The sequence below is a fragment of the Cervus elaphus genome, chromosome X, assembly GCF_910594005.1.
Source record: "Cervus elaphus chromosome X, mCerEla1.1, whole genome shotgun sequence".
Classification (NCBI taxonomy): domain Eukaryota; kingdom Metazoa; phylum Chordata; class Mammalia; order Artiodactyla; family Cervidae; genus Cervus; species Cervus elaphus.
The window spans coordinates 121067229-121081582 of NC_057848.1; the positions used below are offsets into that span (position 1 = coordinate 121067229).

At 42.1% G+C, this 14354-nt stretch overlaps 1 non-coding gene across 1 annotated transcript; it reads right to left on the minus strand.

The window, feature by feature from the left end:
- Positions 1 to 5675: 5675 nt before the first annotated feature.
- Positions 5676 to 5758, minus strand: TRNAE-UUC. The gene has a single exon. It is a non-coding gene; the product is annotated as a tRNA-Glu (tRNA).
- Between the last annotated feature and the right edge of the window lie 8596 nt (positions 5759 to 14354).

Sequence of the window (14354 nt, forward strand, 5' to 3'; positions counted from 1 at the left end):
GCAGTTTCATACCTCCTGGTCTGGAATCCCTTCCAGCTTGTTCACTAGGGCAAGCACCTGTTTTTTCCTTAGAAAGTCACTGCATTCACTCATGTTGACATTGTTTGTTGAGCTCTCACTGTGTGCCAGGCACAAACTAGACACTCAATAAATGTTTCTTGAAGGAATGAGTGAGGGATTCATATCTAATTTGATTTAGTGTTTTCTGATATTTTTCTAAGTGCCTCACACTTATGTACTTATTTCACATGCACAGACGACCCCAGGAGGTGAGAGCTTCAGCTGTTTCCATTTTACTGATAGGGAAGCAGTGGCCCAGAGTAGCTTAGCTAAGTTGCCCGAGGTCATACAGCTTGTGAGAGTTGAAGCTGAGGCCAGTTTTGTGAGAAATGGTTCCCAAACTCTAAAATGTCACATGAGGCCTGGGATGAAATTCTTCTTCTTCTTCTGCTGCTGCTGCTAAGTCACTTCAGTCATGTCCGACTCTGTGCGACCCCATAGAAGGCAGCCTACCAGGTTCCTCCGTCCTTGGGATTCTCCAGGCAAGAACCGTGGAGTGGGTTGCCATTTCCTTCTCCAATGCATGAAAGTGAAAAGTGAAAGTGAAGTTGCTCAGTCCTGTCCGACTCTTCGCGACCCCATGGACTGCAGCCTACCAGGCTCCTCCGTCCATGGGAGTTTCCAGGCAAGAGTACTGGAGTGGGTTACCATTGCCTTCTCCGATTCTTCTGCTACTTTGGTCTTTTGTTTTCCTTCTTTCTCTGCTCCTAGATCTGTCCCCTTTAAGTCTATTTCAGGGGGTTTTAAACCTCTGCTACATTTGCTGGTGATTTTGTAAATTAATATGTAAAAGTTGTATATTTCATGTTCTTACTTCTAAGGAGCAGACAAGTTTAAAATTTGTATTTTTCTCCAAATAAAAAACCTAGGTAGATTTATTTTTATTACTTTTGTCCCTAATACAATGAGTTTCCTCAGTCTGGAATACAGTGATTCATTAAGCATTTTATGATCATTTTAAATCTTATTGCTCTGTTGGCCTGCATTAATAATTGGAATCTGGTTTATTTTACTGTTATGTGTTCCCTTCAACGCTTGCTTCTCTGCACTGGATGACAGTATTTGGTGAGGTGATGACCTCAAAGGTAATTTGCTCACCTGGGACTTCAAATAGGAAAAAAAAAAAAAAAAACCCTAATCAAGCTTTTCCAGTTGTTCCCAGCAGGAAAGTGGATTGAATACTTACCACACAAGTCAGTCCACGGCAGGAGACGTTCTAACTTACTTATCAGTAATCCAGTGAATACCCAGGAACCCCCAAGAACCATAAGCCCAATGACTTGAACCCACCTGATGCTCTCCCATCAACCCCAAACTCTGCCAAACTCCCAGGGATCCCCAGATGAAGATATATTTCCTGTTTATATCTTGTGCATATTTTACTTTATTTTGAGGAGATATTGCTTTTTTTTTTAAGATTTAATGTGGACCATTTAAAAAGTCTTTTTGAATTTGTTACAATATTGCCTCTGTTTTTTATGTTTTGGTTTTTTGGCCAAGAGGCATGTGGGATCTTAGGTCCCCAACCAAGGATTGAACCTGCACCCCCTCCACTGGAAAGTGAAGTCTTAACCACTGAACCGCCAGGGACGTCTCAAGGCAGGGGGAGCAGGGGCATCCGATATTGCTTAAAGATCCCCATTGCCATGCCTAAGTCCTGAGTAGGTAATAAGACACCGTCAGTGAGAAGACATGAGGGTTTTCTTCCACACCCTGGTCCTTCTCCCCTTTCCTTCCTGCCCCTTGTGGTCCTCCCTACCCTTGACTGAGGGGTGTTTCCTGGGACTAGCTTAAGGAAACAGCAGTTCCCAACCCTCGGATACAATGCACCCTTTCCATAAGAAACATTTTGGGAAGCCTCTTTTTACCACCCTAGAATGACGTTCATAGATGTTACAAGTCCTGGTGGTGTGGGGCCATCCCCCAGCATCTCAGGCCCTTGCCTGTTCAATGCCAAAACATCCTCATCATTGTGATAATCAAAGTCTGCCTACCAGGAATTCCCAAAACACACTCCTAGGGCAGGCAGGAACCAGACTTGTCTGTCTTGTTCACTGCCATATCCCCACCACCTAGCACAAGACCCTGCATGCAGAAGCTCAATCAGTATCTGTTGAATAATCACTATATGGTCTAGTTACCTATGCTGTGACTTATTGCCCTCTTCCCACTGCCCACCCCCCTCCTCTCTTCACCTCCCTGCCTGGGGGGAGGGAAGAAAAACAGCTTCGAGTGTGCAAGAGCCAGACCCTCCCACAGAGATGTCTACACTGTTCACTGATGCTACAGCCAAAGGGATGTTTTAGGAGAGGGGCTGATTTCTAGTCCTGGTTGGGGTTGAGTGAGGACAGGGCGTGCACAGAAAAGCAGAGACGCCTGTAGAGATAAGAACTGCTCAGTGGATACAGCCAGATTCTCTAGCCTTACAACCTCGCTCTGGCACTTATCAGCTGCTTAAGGTCTGGTAACCTCTCAGTGCCTTAGTTCTCTCATCCATAAAGTGGATAACAATAGCAGTTAAGACTGTTGTGAAGATTTAAATGAGATAATTCATGTCAAGTGACGAGGACAGAGCTTAACATGTTATAATTATGCATTGTTTGTTTTCATGAAATGGCTGAATAACTTGGATAAAGGCACCATCCTTCCCTCAGCCTAGCATTCTCCCCACTCCTGCTCCAATCCTCTTCTCACCCTCCTCCATTAGACATTCAAGTCCCACCGCCATTGGATATTTAGAGACCCAGCACATGGCCACCTTCTCTCTGTCCTTTCCCTATTTTTCCGTGCTGCAAAGCCCATCTCGGAGATCCATTGTGTGGGCCCAGTCACACTCTTCCAAGGCCCTTCCCCATTAACCTCGGAGGTCCCACCCACCACGTTTCCTGCCCTACTCCTCTCACCTGCATGGGAAAACACAGCACCAGCCAGCTCTCTCCTTCCCGTCTAGGTTTGCGCTACTCATTTCGGACCAGCCAGGCAGCCAAAGGTCCCCTCCTAGTCCCTACACTGATCACAGCCTCAGAATCACCACCAACTCTCCCTAAATGGGTACTTCCTAATCCCCACCCCGATCTGTGACCCCAACTGTCTATTTCCCACTCAGTGACACCAGAAGGGTCCACAACCGAGTCTGTGTGAGACTCTTAAGACAGTCCACCTTCTGGTCAGTGGGTCCCAAGGGTCGCCCACACCTTGACAGTGTGAGCCCAGGGGGGATAGCGCTGCAGTCTGGAATGGACGACTACGGGAAAGGGGAGGAACGCAAAATGGAGCAGTCCGTCCAGGATCGTACCACTGTGGAGAGGGTGGCCGTCTTGCAACATACCATTTCGCTTGTGGGGGAGGGATACGGTGGCTGCCTCGTTCCCTAATGGAGAGTGGAGTGTCGCAATCCTGCTAGTCCCAAGATCTCCTGATTCTCACCCACTTTGGGCAAGCCTCTCTCTGGCGTCCCACCCTCAGCCTCTCTCATATCAGCCATCTTAACTACTTTCACCACCCGCTCCATTCCTTTATTTCATAGCCGGAATGCATCGGAGCTGGCAATTGGCCTACGGGTGGGGCGAGCAGGACCGCTACGGGCTCTGATTGGTCGATGACCGAATTCTCGTCCTTGCTATTCTTTGAAGCTGCACGGGTTCAGAGAATAACATGGCCCCGCCTCCGCTCCCGCGCTCGGGGCTCCCATTGGTCATGGTTCAAGGACATGCGCAGTGGATGCCTGACCAGTGTGCCGAGCCATTTAAGGCGGCTTTGAGGACTTCGGGTGGTGGGTTTGAATACCGCCCCAGAGGTTCAGATTGCTCAAGTGCAGAAGGTGGTGTTTACTGCTGGAGGGTTAGTAAGATCACACATCAGGACGCCTGCTGTACTGGGTGATACAATCGTAGATTCTGTAACTCACCCACTAGGGTTTTGGGTGGGCTTCCTTAAGTAGCTCAGTTGGTAAAGAATCCTCCTGCAATGTGGGAGACCCGGTTTCGATCCCTGCATTGGGAAGATCCCCTGGAGAAGGGAAGGGCTACCCACTCCAGTATTCTGGCCTGGAGAATTCCATGGACTGTATAGTCCATGGGGTCACACGGACACGACTGAGTGACTTTCACTTTCAGGGTTTTAAGTGCGTGTGCCAAGTGTTTCTGCAACCCTTTTTTCTCTAGTTTACTCAAAATAGAAAACGTTCTATGAGTTTAGGAAAACTCTCAGAAGTTATTTTAATAAAATTAAATCCTGCCACAGTGGGATGGGTACAGTGGGGTGTCTGGCTCTCCCAAGACTATAAATTGCAGAGTGACATCTTGTAGTCTTTGAATATGATGTACCAAAATCATTAACTTTACTCCTGACAAAACCGATACAAAGTTTGAAACTGTGTTCAAGCCTCTATGGCCTTGTCTTTTAAAGTAAAATGCTGACTTGAGTCAATGATTGGGAAATGTGAAGATTTAGAAACAAAGGATAGCTGTTGGGCTAAGGAACTGGTAACAATTTAGACTATAATTCTGCCACATAACAGAATCACCCGAACTCCCAGTTCCCTGAAGGACATAGATAAAGGCCTGATACACATTCCTAAGTTGTTTTTACAGGAAACAGACACCCCACCCCACCCCCCACCAGATGAAAACCGCTGACCGCAAGGACACAGACCCCAGACTGGCTGAAACCAGAAAGTTGATAATGCTTGAAATGTCACCTTGATGCCAACCAATCCAAGAACTGTCCACGAGCTGATCACGCCCTGCTCCTTGAACACTGTAGAACTCCTTACTACCCTCTCCAAGCTGGCTCACAGGGTGTTCAGGGCATTAGCCCATTGTGGCCCCCTTTGCCTGGCAAAGCAATAAAAAGCTATTCTTTCCTACTTCACCCAAAACTCTGTCTCCTTGTTCCTATCTGGCACCGGTGAACAGAGGCCGAGTTTCAGCAACAAGTTTACAGCAGTTGAAAGTCCTAACAGCAAGGCTTTTTGACAAAAGGTGTTTAAGAGAATACACTTTACACAGTATTCAATGTGCAAAGTGATGGTTTTGGAGCATTAGGCCTTCTCAGACAGGACAGGATTGCTACGATTGACGTGTTATTTAATATACATCATAGGCAGTATAGCCAGTTACCTACTTTAAACTCTGCAATTTTTACATTATATATGTAAATTAAGGGCTTCCCAGGCGGCACAGTGGTAAAGAATCCACCTACCAATGCAGGAGACGCAGGACACGTGGGTTCAATTCCTGAGTGGGCAAGATTCCCTTGGAGGAGGAAATGGCAACCCACTGCAGTATCTTGCCTGGAAAATACCATGGACAGCAGAGCCTGGTGAGCCATGGGGTCTCAAAGAATCAGACATGACTGAGCATGCATGCACACATATAAATTAAAATATAAATATAGGTTGGTGGTTTAGTCACTAAGTTACATACATTATAAACATATATAATATCTATAAATAAATACATGATTCATAAGGGTATAGATATGGATGATATAGATGGAGTAGTGAGGCCCCAGTTCACTGCTCTTGGTCAGTCACATGCTGAAAGAGAAGGGGACTGTTTTTATGTTTTTTTATTAATTTATTTTTTTTTTGCTGCACTGAGTGGCTTGCAGGGTTCCCTGACCAGGAATTGAACCTGGGCCCTCAGCAGTGAAAGTGCAGAGTCCTAGCCACTGGACCACAGAGGAATTCCAAGGAGAAGACTGTTGCTGATTTTACATAGTGTTCCCACTTTTAGGAAGGCTGAGCTTTGAGTCCTCTGCTTTCACCAAATAGGACAAATTTCCCTTAATTTGCTTGGAAACTCTATGTCCAGCACTGCCTCCACTGCTGAAAACACAAGCTGGCCTTTGTATCCGTTCTGATCCTAGAAAGATTGTTATTTTAAGTGTGTGTATGGGTGTTTGGGGTGCTGGGTAGAACAACTGAAAGGGTTGGTTGAAGTGTGGGCACTTGGTCATCCCTGAATGCTTCTTTCTGATGGTGGCTGGATTTGTAATATATGTACTTCAATTTAGTATCTCCACTCAGGGTCCATAGTTAGTGACAGGTGCATTGTCTTTGTTTAGGATCTTGCAATAATGGTATAACCCAACATGTAATAAACTATATAGTTTATATTACAAAAATATACCCCAAAGTGATATAATTAAAGAAGACCGAGATCTTTAGCTTATGAATAAAAGGATGAGCTTATTTGAATAAAATAAAATGCTTTTTTATTTAAAAAAAAACTCCAAAAATATAGCATGCACTATGTGTATAGCCCTTTAATTTTTCCAATTCCATCATTATCAACTCGTTTATACCTTGACTACAGCAACTTGAAGAGAAAAGCTTTTGTTTTTTATTTAATTGGCTAAGTTTGGCAACTATGGAAGAACCCAATGTGTGTGTTTACAATCTTATGATCAACAGAGCGTTCAGAAAATTGGGCGATAAAGATGCACAGATGCATAGTATTAGCATAGCTTGTGTGTTAGAAGTTGGACAGGAAGCTTTAAAAAGTTATTCATTACCAACAATGGTCTTTTGAAATCAAAGCAAAATCTTTTTTTTGTTGTTTTTTGGCTGCCATGCATGGCATGTGGGATCTTAATTCTGCCACCAGGGATTGAACCCACATACCCTACAGTGGAAGCATGGAGTCTTAACCACTGGACTGCCAGGGAAGTCCCCACTAAATCTTTTAAAGAAATAAAGCTTTTTAATTTTCTTTGATTTATAACTGAAAGGTAATTTGTCAATGTTTAAAAATACTTAGGCAGCTGGGTGTGGGGGCAAGTGGAATGCGGTGGCAAGTTGTAGGCCCAGGACACTGTAGGGGGCAGGGATTAAAAAAAGAGAAAAACACTAATCTTTTCAAAGTTTTTTCCTAATAACTAGTAATAGTCTTATCAAAGATAGATGAACTTTTTGTGTAAATTTTTAATAATAAAATAATTATAGCAGTGCCAGATATTTGCAATGAGTGAGACCAGCTACTTAACAGAATCTCTCCTCCCTCCATAAAGTTCTATCTGTGATACTCCTGAAGGTCCTGTGTGCTTTGGCACTCAGTTCAGTTCAGTTCAGTCACTCAGTCATGTCCGACTCTTCACTACCCCATGGACCACAGCACACCAGGCCTCCCTGCCCATCACCAACTCCCAGAGTCTACTCAAACTCATCTCCATTGAGTCGGTGATGCCATCCAACCATCTCATCCTCTGTCGTGCCCTTCTCCTCCTGCCTTCAATCTTTCCCAGCATCAGGGTCTTTTCCAATGAGTCAGTTCTTCGCATGAGGTGGCCAAAGTATTGGAGCTTCAGCTTCAACATCAGTCCTTCCAATGAATATTCAGGACTGATTTCCCCTAGTGTGACTGTATTTGGAGATGGGGCCTTTAAGAAGGTAATTAAGGTTAAATGTAATCTTAATGGGACCCTAATCCAATAGAACTGGTGTTTTTATAAGAAGAGGGAGAGACATCAGAGATGCATATACACAGAGAAAAGGCCACGTGAGGGCACAGTGAAGAGGCAGCCATTATTAAAGGAAGCAGCCTTTCAAGGAGAGAGGCCTCAGGAACCAAAACTGCCAACATCTTAATATTGGACTTCCAACCTCCAGAACTGAGAAAATATATATCTGCTGTTTAAGTCAACTAGTCCATGGTACTCCATTATGATAGCCCAAGCAGATAAATACAGATGGCTGCCAACATTCTTCCCTTGTCTGTTGTTATGTCCTCTGGCAATGGGACTTTGCACCTCCCCATTCAGAGGTGGAATCTATTTCCTCACCCCTTGAGCCTGTGCTTTGGCCAACAGCATGCAACAGAACTGCCATCACGTGAAATCTAGAGCCTAGGCCTCAAGTGACCTTGCAGCATCTGTCTGGGCCCTAGTGCAACGCTGCGCTGAGCCCTCCGCGTGAGGAAGCTGGTCTGGAGAATAAGAGGGAGTGGACAGAGAACCAAAGCACCCCCACTGACAGCTGGCAGCAACGCTGGACATGTGATCAAGGCCATTGAAACTTCCAGTCCAGCCTATCCTCCAGTTCACTGCAGCAACATGGTTGAGCAGAGGGAAGTCCAAGAGTGGAACCACCAGCCGATCCCAGCTCAAATTGCCTACCTACAGGATTGTGAGCAAATACACTGTTGTAATTCAAAGCTGCTATGTTTTACAGTCCTTTGTTTTGAAATAGTAACCAAGCTGACACAATATTCTTCTCTCCCTGGCTAGGGCTGAGTGAACCCGACGATATTCCTAAAGGGCAAATTGTTTGGGCAGCCAAAGGACCAGTTCTTGTCCCTAGGCCAGGGATCTCCCACACACAGGCAGAGAAGACACTCCAGGCTCGTGACTGGGAGCTTTCCCCAGATCCAAAGTCAGTAGTGTATCACTACTCCTGTCTCTTAATGTTTTTGATTATCAAATGTTTATGTCGGGGAAAGATCATTTTACATATTACTGAAGTATATAATCTTATAATATTTTGGTTCATGATGAAAATCAATCATGCATTTATTAAATTTTTAACAGAAAATTGCTTTATAATCCTACAACTTTCAAACAACTCACTGTTTATTATTATAGTCACTCATTATTATTTTAAAACACACAAATAGGGAGTTCCCTGAAGGCCTAGTGGTTAGGATTCCAGGCTTTCACTGACAGGGCCTGGGTTCAACTCCTGGTCAGGGAACTGATATCCCACAAGCTGTGCAGCATGGCCAAAAACAAAACAAAAAAACACAGTCAGCTATTATGAAAAATGCACAAAAAATTGCCTGGGTATTTTATTTTATTTTATTTATTTATTTATTTTATTTTATTTTTTTAATTGCCTGGGTATTTTAATATATTTACCCAAGCTATTACAGAATTCTTTCCACTGCCAAGAGTAGTCAGATTTTTTTCACTTGATTTTAAACCAAATTCATTTATAATAGCCAGGACATGGAAGCAACCTAGATACCCATCAGCAGACAAATGGATAAGGAAGCTGTGGTACATATACACCATGGAATATTACTCAGCCATTAAAAAGAATTCATTTGAATCAGTTCTAATGAGATGGATGAAACTGGAGCCCATTATCCAGAGCGAAGTAAGCCAGAAAGATAAAGAACAATACAGTATACTAACGCATGTATATGGAATTTAGAAAGATGGTAACGATAACCCTATATGCAAAACAGAAAAAGAGACACAGATGTACAGAACAGACTTTTGGACTCTGTGGGAGAAGGTGAGGGTGGGATGTTTTGAGAGAACAGCATCGAAACATGTATATTATCAAGGGTGAAACAGATCACCAGCCCAGGTTGGATGCATCAGACAAGTGCTCGGGGCTGGTGCACTGGGAAGACCCAGAGGGATGGGGTGGGGAGGGAGGCGGGAGGGGGTATCGGGATGGGGAACACATGTAAATCCATGGCTGATTCATGTCAATGTATGGCAAAAACCACTACAATATTGTAAAATAATTAGCCTCCAACTAATAAAAATAAATGAAAAAAAAAAAAACCAAATTCATATTGTTAATCTCCGTCAGCAACTTGTTGGCATTGTGTGAGAGGAAATCCCTTCGTATGACTTCTGCCAAACTTTCAAAAACATTCTCTAATGAATGTTATTAAAAAGGTCTTTTATTTCTCTGCCCAAATGAGCACTGAATTTCAGGATAGGATTTTCCATGCCACATTTTGATTAAGCAGTGAATAGGTTTGTTTTTGATCAACATAAAGGCTTACATACTAACAATATTGTCTTGAGATATAAACTCTCAGCTTCCAGCCTTTAGATTCCTCAAATTTATTCCCTGTGGTCAAGTGACATTTTTCATTCAGGAAAGTGATATCATAGTAATCTTTGTAAAACCTTCAGTGAAATAGGAAACTGAAACACATTCCCACTTGACAGAGGAAAAGCTGAACCACAAGGATAGGAAACCTCTAGAAACTCAGCTAATGCTATGAGATGGCTCTTCTCAGACAAACACGTGTGTATATACTTTACAGGCACACTCACACAGATAGATATGTGCATATTTGTGTGGATGTAGAACCATAGATTGGTCAGGGGCCTCGAGGGGTAAAGCCTAATTTTGTGGACTGATCAAAGTGATTGGACACCCCATCCTCGATACCAAATTATTTTAAAATAATTCAATGAGGATTTCACACAAGAATTTGAGATTCCATCTTAGGCAGGAGAGGAACACCTGTAAAATTTATGGACTGTATTAGATCTGTCCAATCAGAATTCATTTATTCAAGAAACATTTTTATTAAGATATAATTGACATATAACATTATATTATTTTCAGGCATACAATATAATGATTGGATATTTGTATACATTGAAAAATGATCACCACAATAAATCTAGTTACCATTTGTCACCATATAAAATTATGAAATGTTTTTTCTTGGGATGAGAACTTCTAAGATTTACTTTTAAGATTTTACTTTTAGCAACTTTCAAACATGCAATACAATATTATTGATTATAGTCACCATGCTGTACATTATATCCCCATGACTTATTTATTTTATAACCAGAAGTTTATACCTCTTGACCTCCTTTGTCCACCCTCCAACCTCCAGTCCCTCTGGCAACCACTTATCTATTCTCTGTATCTGTGAGTTGAGTTTGGTTTGGTTTGTTCATTTTGTTTTTCAGACTCCACATATATGGGAAATCATACAGTATTTGTCTTTCTCTGTCTGACTTTTTTAACTTAGCATAATACCCTTAAGGTCCATCCATGTTGTTGCAAATAGCAAGATTTCATTCTTTATGGTTGAGTATTGTGTATATTGTGTATATATGTACCATTGTGTATATATGTACCACATCTTCTTTATCCACTCATCCATCAATAGACACCTAGATTGTTTCCATGTCTTGGCTATTGCAAATAATGCTGCAGTTAACAGAGGTGTGTATATATCTTTTCAAATCAGTGTTCTCGTTTTGGAATTGCTGATTCTAATTTTAATTTTTTGAGAAACTTCCATATGATTTTCCATAGTGGCTGCACCAATTTACATCCCCACGAATGGTGCAGGAGAAGGGAATGACAGAGAATGAGGTGGTTGGATGGCATCACCAACTCGATGGACATGGGTTTGGGTGGACTCCGGGAGTTGGTGATGGACAGGGAGGCCTGGCGTGCTGTGGTTCATGGGGTCGCAAAGAGTCGGACATGACTGAGCAACTGAAATGAACTGAACTGAACAATAGTGCACAAGGGTTCCCTTTTTTCCACATCCTCACCAACACTTGTTCTTTCTTGTCTTAAAAAAATTTTTTTTTTTTTGGTGGGATCTTAGTTCCCTAACCAGGGATTGAACTCATACCCCCTGTGGGGGAAGGACAGAGTCTTTTTTTTTTTTTGGAAGGACAGAGTCTTAACCACTGGACTGCCAGGGAAGTCCATATTTCTTGTCTTTTTGATGATAAGCATTCTGACACATGTGAGTGAGGTGGTATCTCATTATGGTTTTGATTTGCATTTCCCTGATGATTAGTGATGTTGAGCATCCTTTCATGTACCTGTTGGCCATCTGTATCTCTTCTTTAGAAAAATGTCTATTCAGATCCTCTTCCCATTTTTAAATTGGATTGTTTGGTGTTTTGCTATTGAGTTGTATTAGTGATGTTGAGCATCCTTTCATGTACCTGTTGGCCATCTGTATCTCTTCTTTAGAAAAATGTCTATTCAGATCCTCTTCCCATTTTTAAATTGGATTGTTTGGTGTTTTGCTATTGAGTTGTATACAAAATTCTTTATATATTTGGGTATTAACCCTTTATTGGATATGTAATTTGCAAATATTTTCTCCCATTCCATAGGTTGAATTTTTCATTTTGTTGATGGTTTCCTTTATTGTGCAGAAGCTTTTTAGTTTGATGTAGTCCCACTTGTTTATTTTTGCTTTTGGAGTCAGATCCAAAAAATCATTTCCAAAACTGATGTCAAGGACTTACTACCTTTGTTTTCTTCTAGAAGTTTTATGGTTTCAGGCCTTACATTTCTTCAATCCATTTGAGTTAATTTTTGTGTGTAGTGTAAGATATTGGTCTAGTTTCATCTTTTGCTTGTGGATATCCAGTTTTCCCAACACCATTTATTGAAGAGACTCTCCTTTCCCCATCTTATATTCTTAGTTCCTTTGTCATGAATTAATTGAGCGTATATGTGTGGGTTTATTTACGGGCTCACTATTCTGTTTCATTGATCTATGTATCTATTTTATACCACAATCAAGTTAGGTAACACACTCATCACCTCATAGAAGTTACTCTGTGTGTGTGTATCTGTGTGTGGTGAGAATATTTAAGATCTACTCTCTTAGTAAATTTCAAGTATTACAATACAATAGTGTTACTATTGCCACCAGACCACTGTACATTAGATCTCTAGAACTTATTCATCTCATAATTGGACATTTATACCCTTTGACCAACATCTCCCCATTTTTCCCAGTGACCCCTTCCCTCCCTCCAGCCCCTAGCACCCACTAACTCATTCTAAAAACATCATTACAGCATTGTGTCTTTTAAAGTCCAGTTAATGGGACTTCCCTGATGGTCTAGTGGTTAAGACTGCATGCTTCCAATGCAGGGGGCTTGGGTTCAGTCCCTGGTCAGGGAACTAAAATCCCACATGCCACGTGGTGTGGCAAAAAAGAAGGCAAGTTCTAAAATCCAGTTAACTATGTTTCCTAAACTCGGCTAACTCAGCAAAAATGAAGGATTTCTGAGTCTCAATAACTTGATTCTATTTTAGGCACCGAATTGAGCATTTCCCTGCTTGAGTAGATCTGATCTGGTCATTTGCACACAGGGAAATTTAGGACCTTAAACACCAAATCTTCCCTTTTATTAGAACACCTCCCAGTGAGGGGAGGTGATAATTAAACCAACCAGAGCACCATCAGCCTCACTTTCTCAAGTCTCATGGTTAGGTTTCTGGAGTGCGTCCTTGTAGCCATGAATTCAAAATTTCAGGATGAGTTTCCCTTTTGGTCATTTCTGAAACAAAATTATTTGCCATCTGATGGCCTGCAACTATAGTTACCATCTACTGGTTTGGTCAGTTGTCACCGATAGCTGAACACTTGATGCCTTCTTGGTTCACCCTTAGTTGACTCAAGTTTGCAGAGCCAAAGTGAATTGGATCTCAGACTGAATCCTTGCCCCCATATAACAGCTCTGTCCCATGTTTAATACAGGGGATTGATCTGATGAATTACTCAGACATCTCTACTCCCCGAGATGTCTCTTGAACATTTGTTGTTCAAAGTGTTCTGCCTCATACGTTATATACATTCTCTCCTTTTACCCTCACGACCAACCCACAAGGTAGCTACTTTTGTCCACATATTACTAATGAGGAAACTGAAATTCGGAGAATTTAGGGGGCCGGTTTGCTAAAGGTCACAGAGCCAGTGAAAATAAAGCTGAGCAGTGTCTTCTAAAATGTAGCCCCCAGTTCCCCTATCCCCTCACCTCATTCATCTATCAACCTCCTATTGATCCTTTGGATTTTAGCTGAAACATCTCTTTCCTTCCTTGACACCCTGAGTTCAGCTTCTGTGCTTCTCCTGTGGGCTCCCAGGGCCCCCAGACTTACCCCATCATCCCTCCTCTGTAATCCCTAAGTGGCCAAGAGATTTGTGGCTTGATTTTACAGTTTTAAGCATGTAGGAGATGTTTAAGAAATAGCTGTAGGAACTTAGAAAACAAACTCATGGTTGCCAAGGGGAAGGGATAGTTAAGGACTTTGGGAAGGTCATGTGTATATTGCCATATTTAAAATGGATAACCAACAAAGACCTATTGTATAGCACAGAGAACTCTGCTCAATGTTATGTGCCAACCTGGATGGGAGGGGGTTTGGGGGAGAATGGATACATGTGTATGTATGACTGAGTCCCTTCCCTGTTCACCTAAAAGTATCACAACATTGTTAATCAGCTATACCCCAATACAAAATGTTTTTGGTCTTAAAAAATAACAAAATAAAATTAAAAAACAGGAATGTGAAAAAAAAAAAAGAAACAGTTGTAGGATGAGTAAATAAATGAATACATGAGCAGGCCAATCCCCAGGTTTCCACAAAACCCCATCATCTCCCATAAGACACAATAAGCCCAGTGCTGAACCCTCTAGGGTAGGGGGAGATGTACAGAGATTAATGAGTTCTGCCTTCGTGGTTTTACTGCTAGTTAGAGAGACAATTCAGAAAATAATGATTGGTAATGCAGTGTTCTCTGAGCTAGAGATGGAGTGGA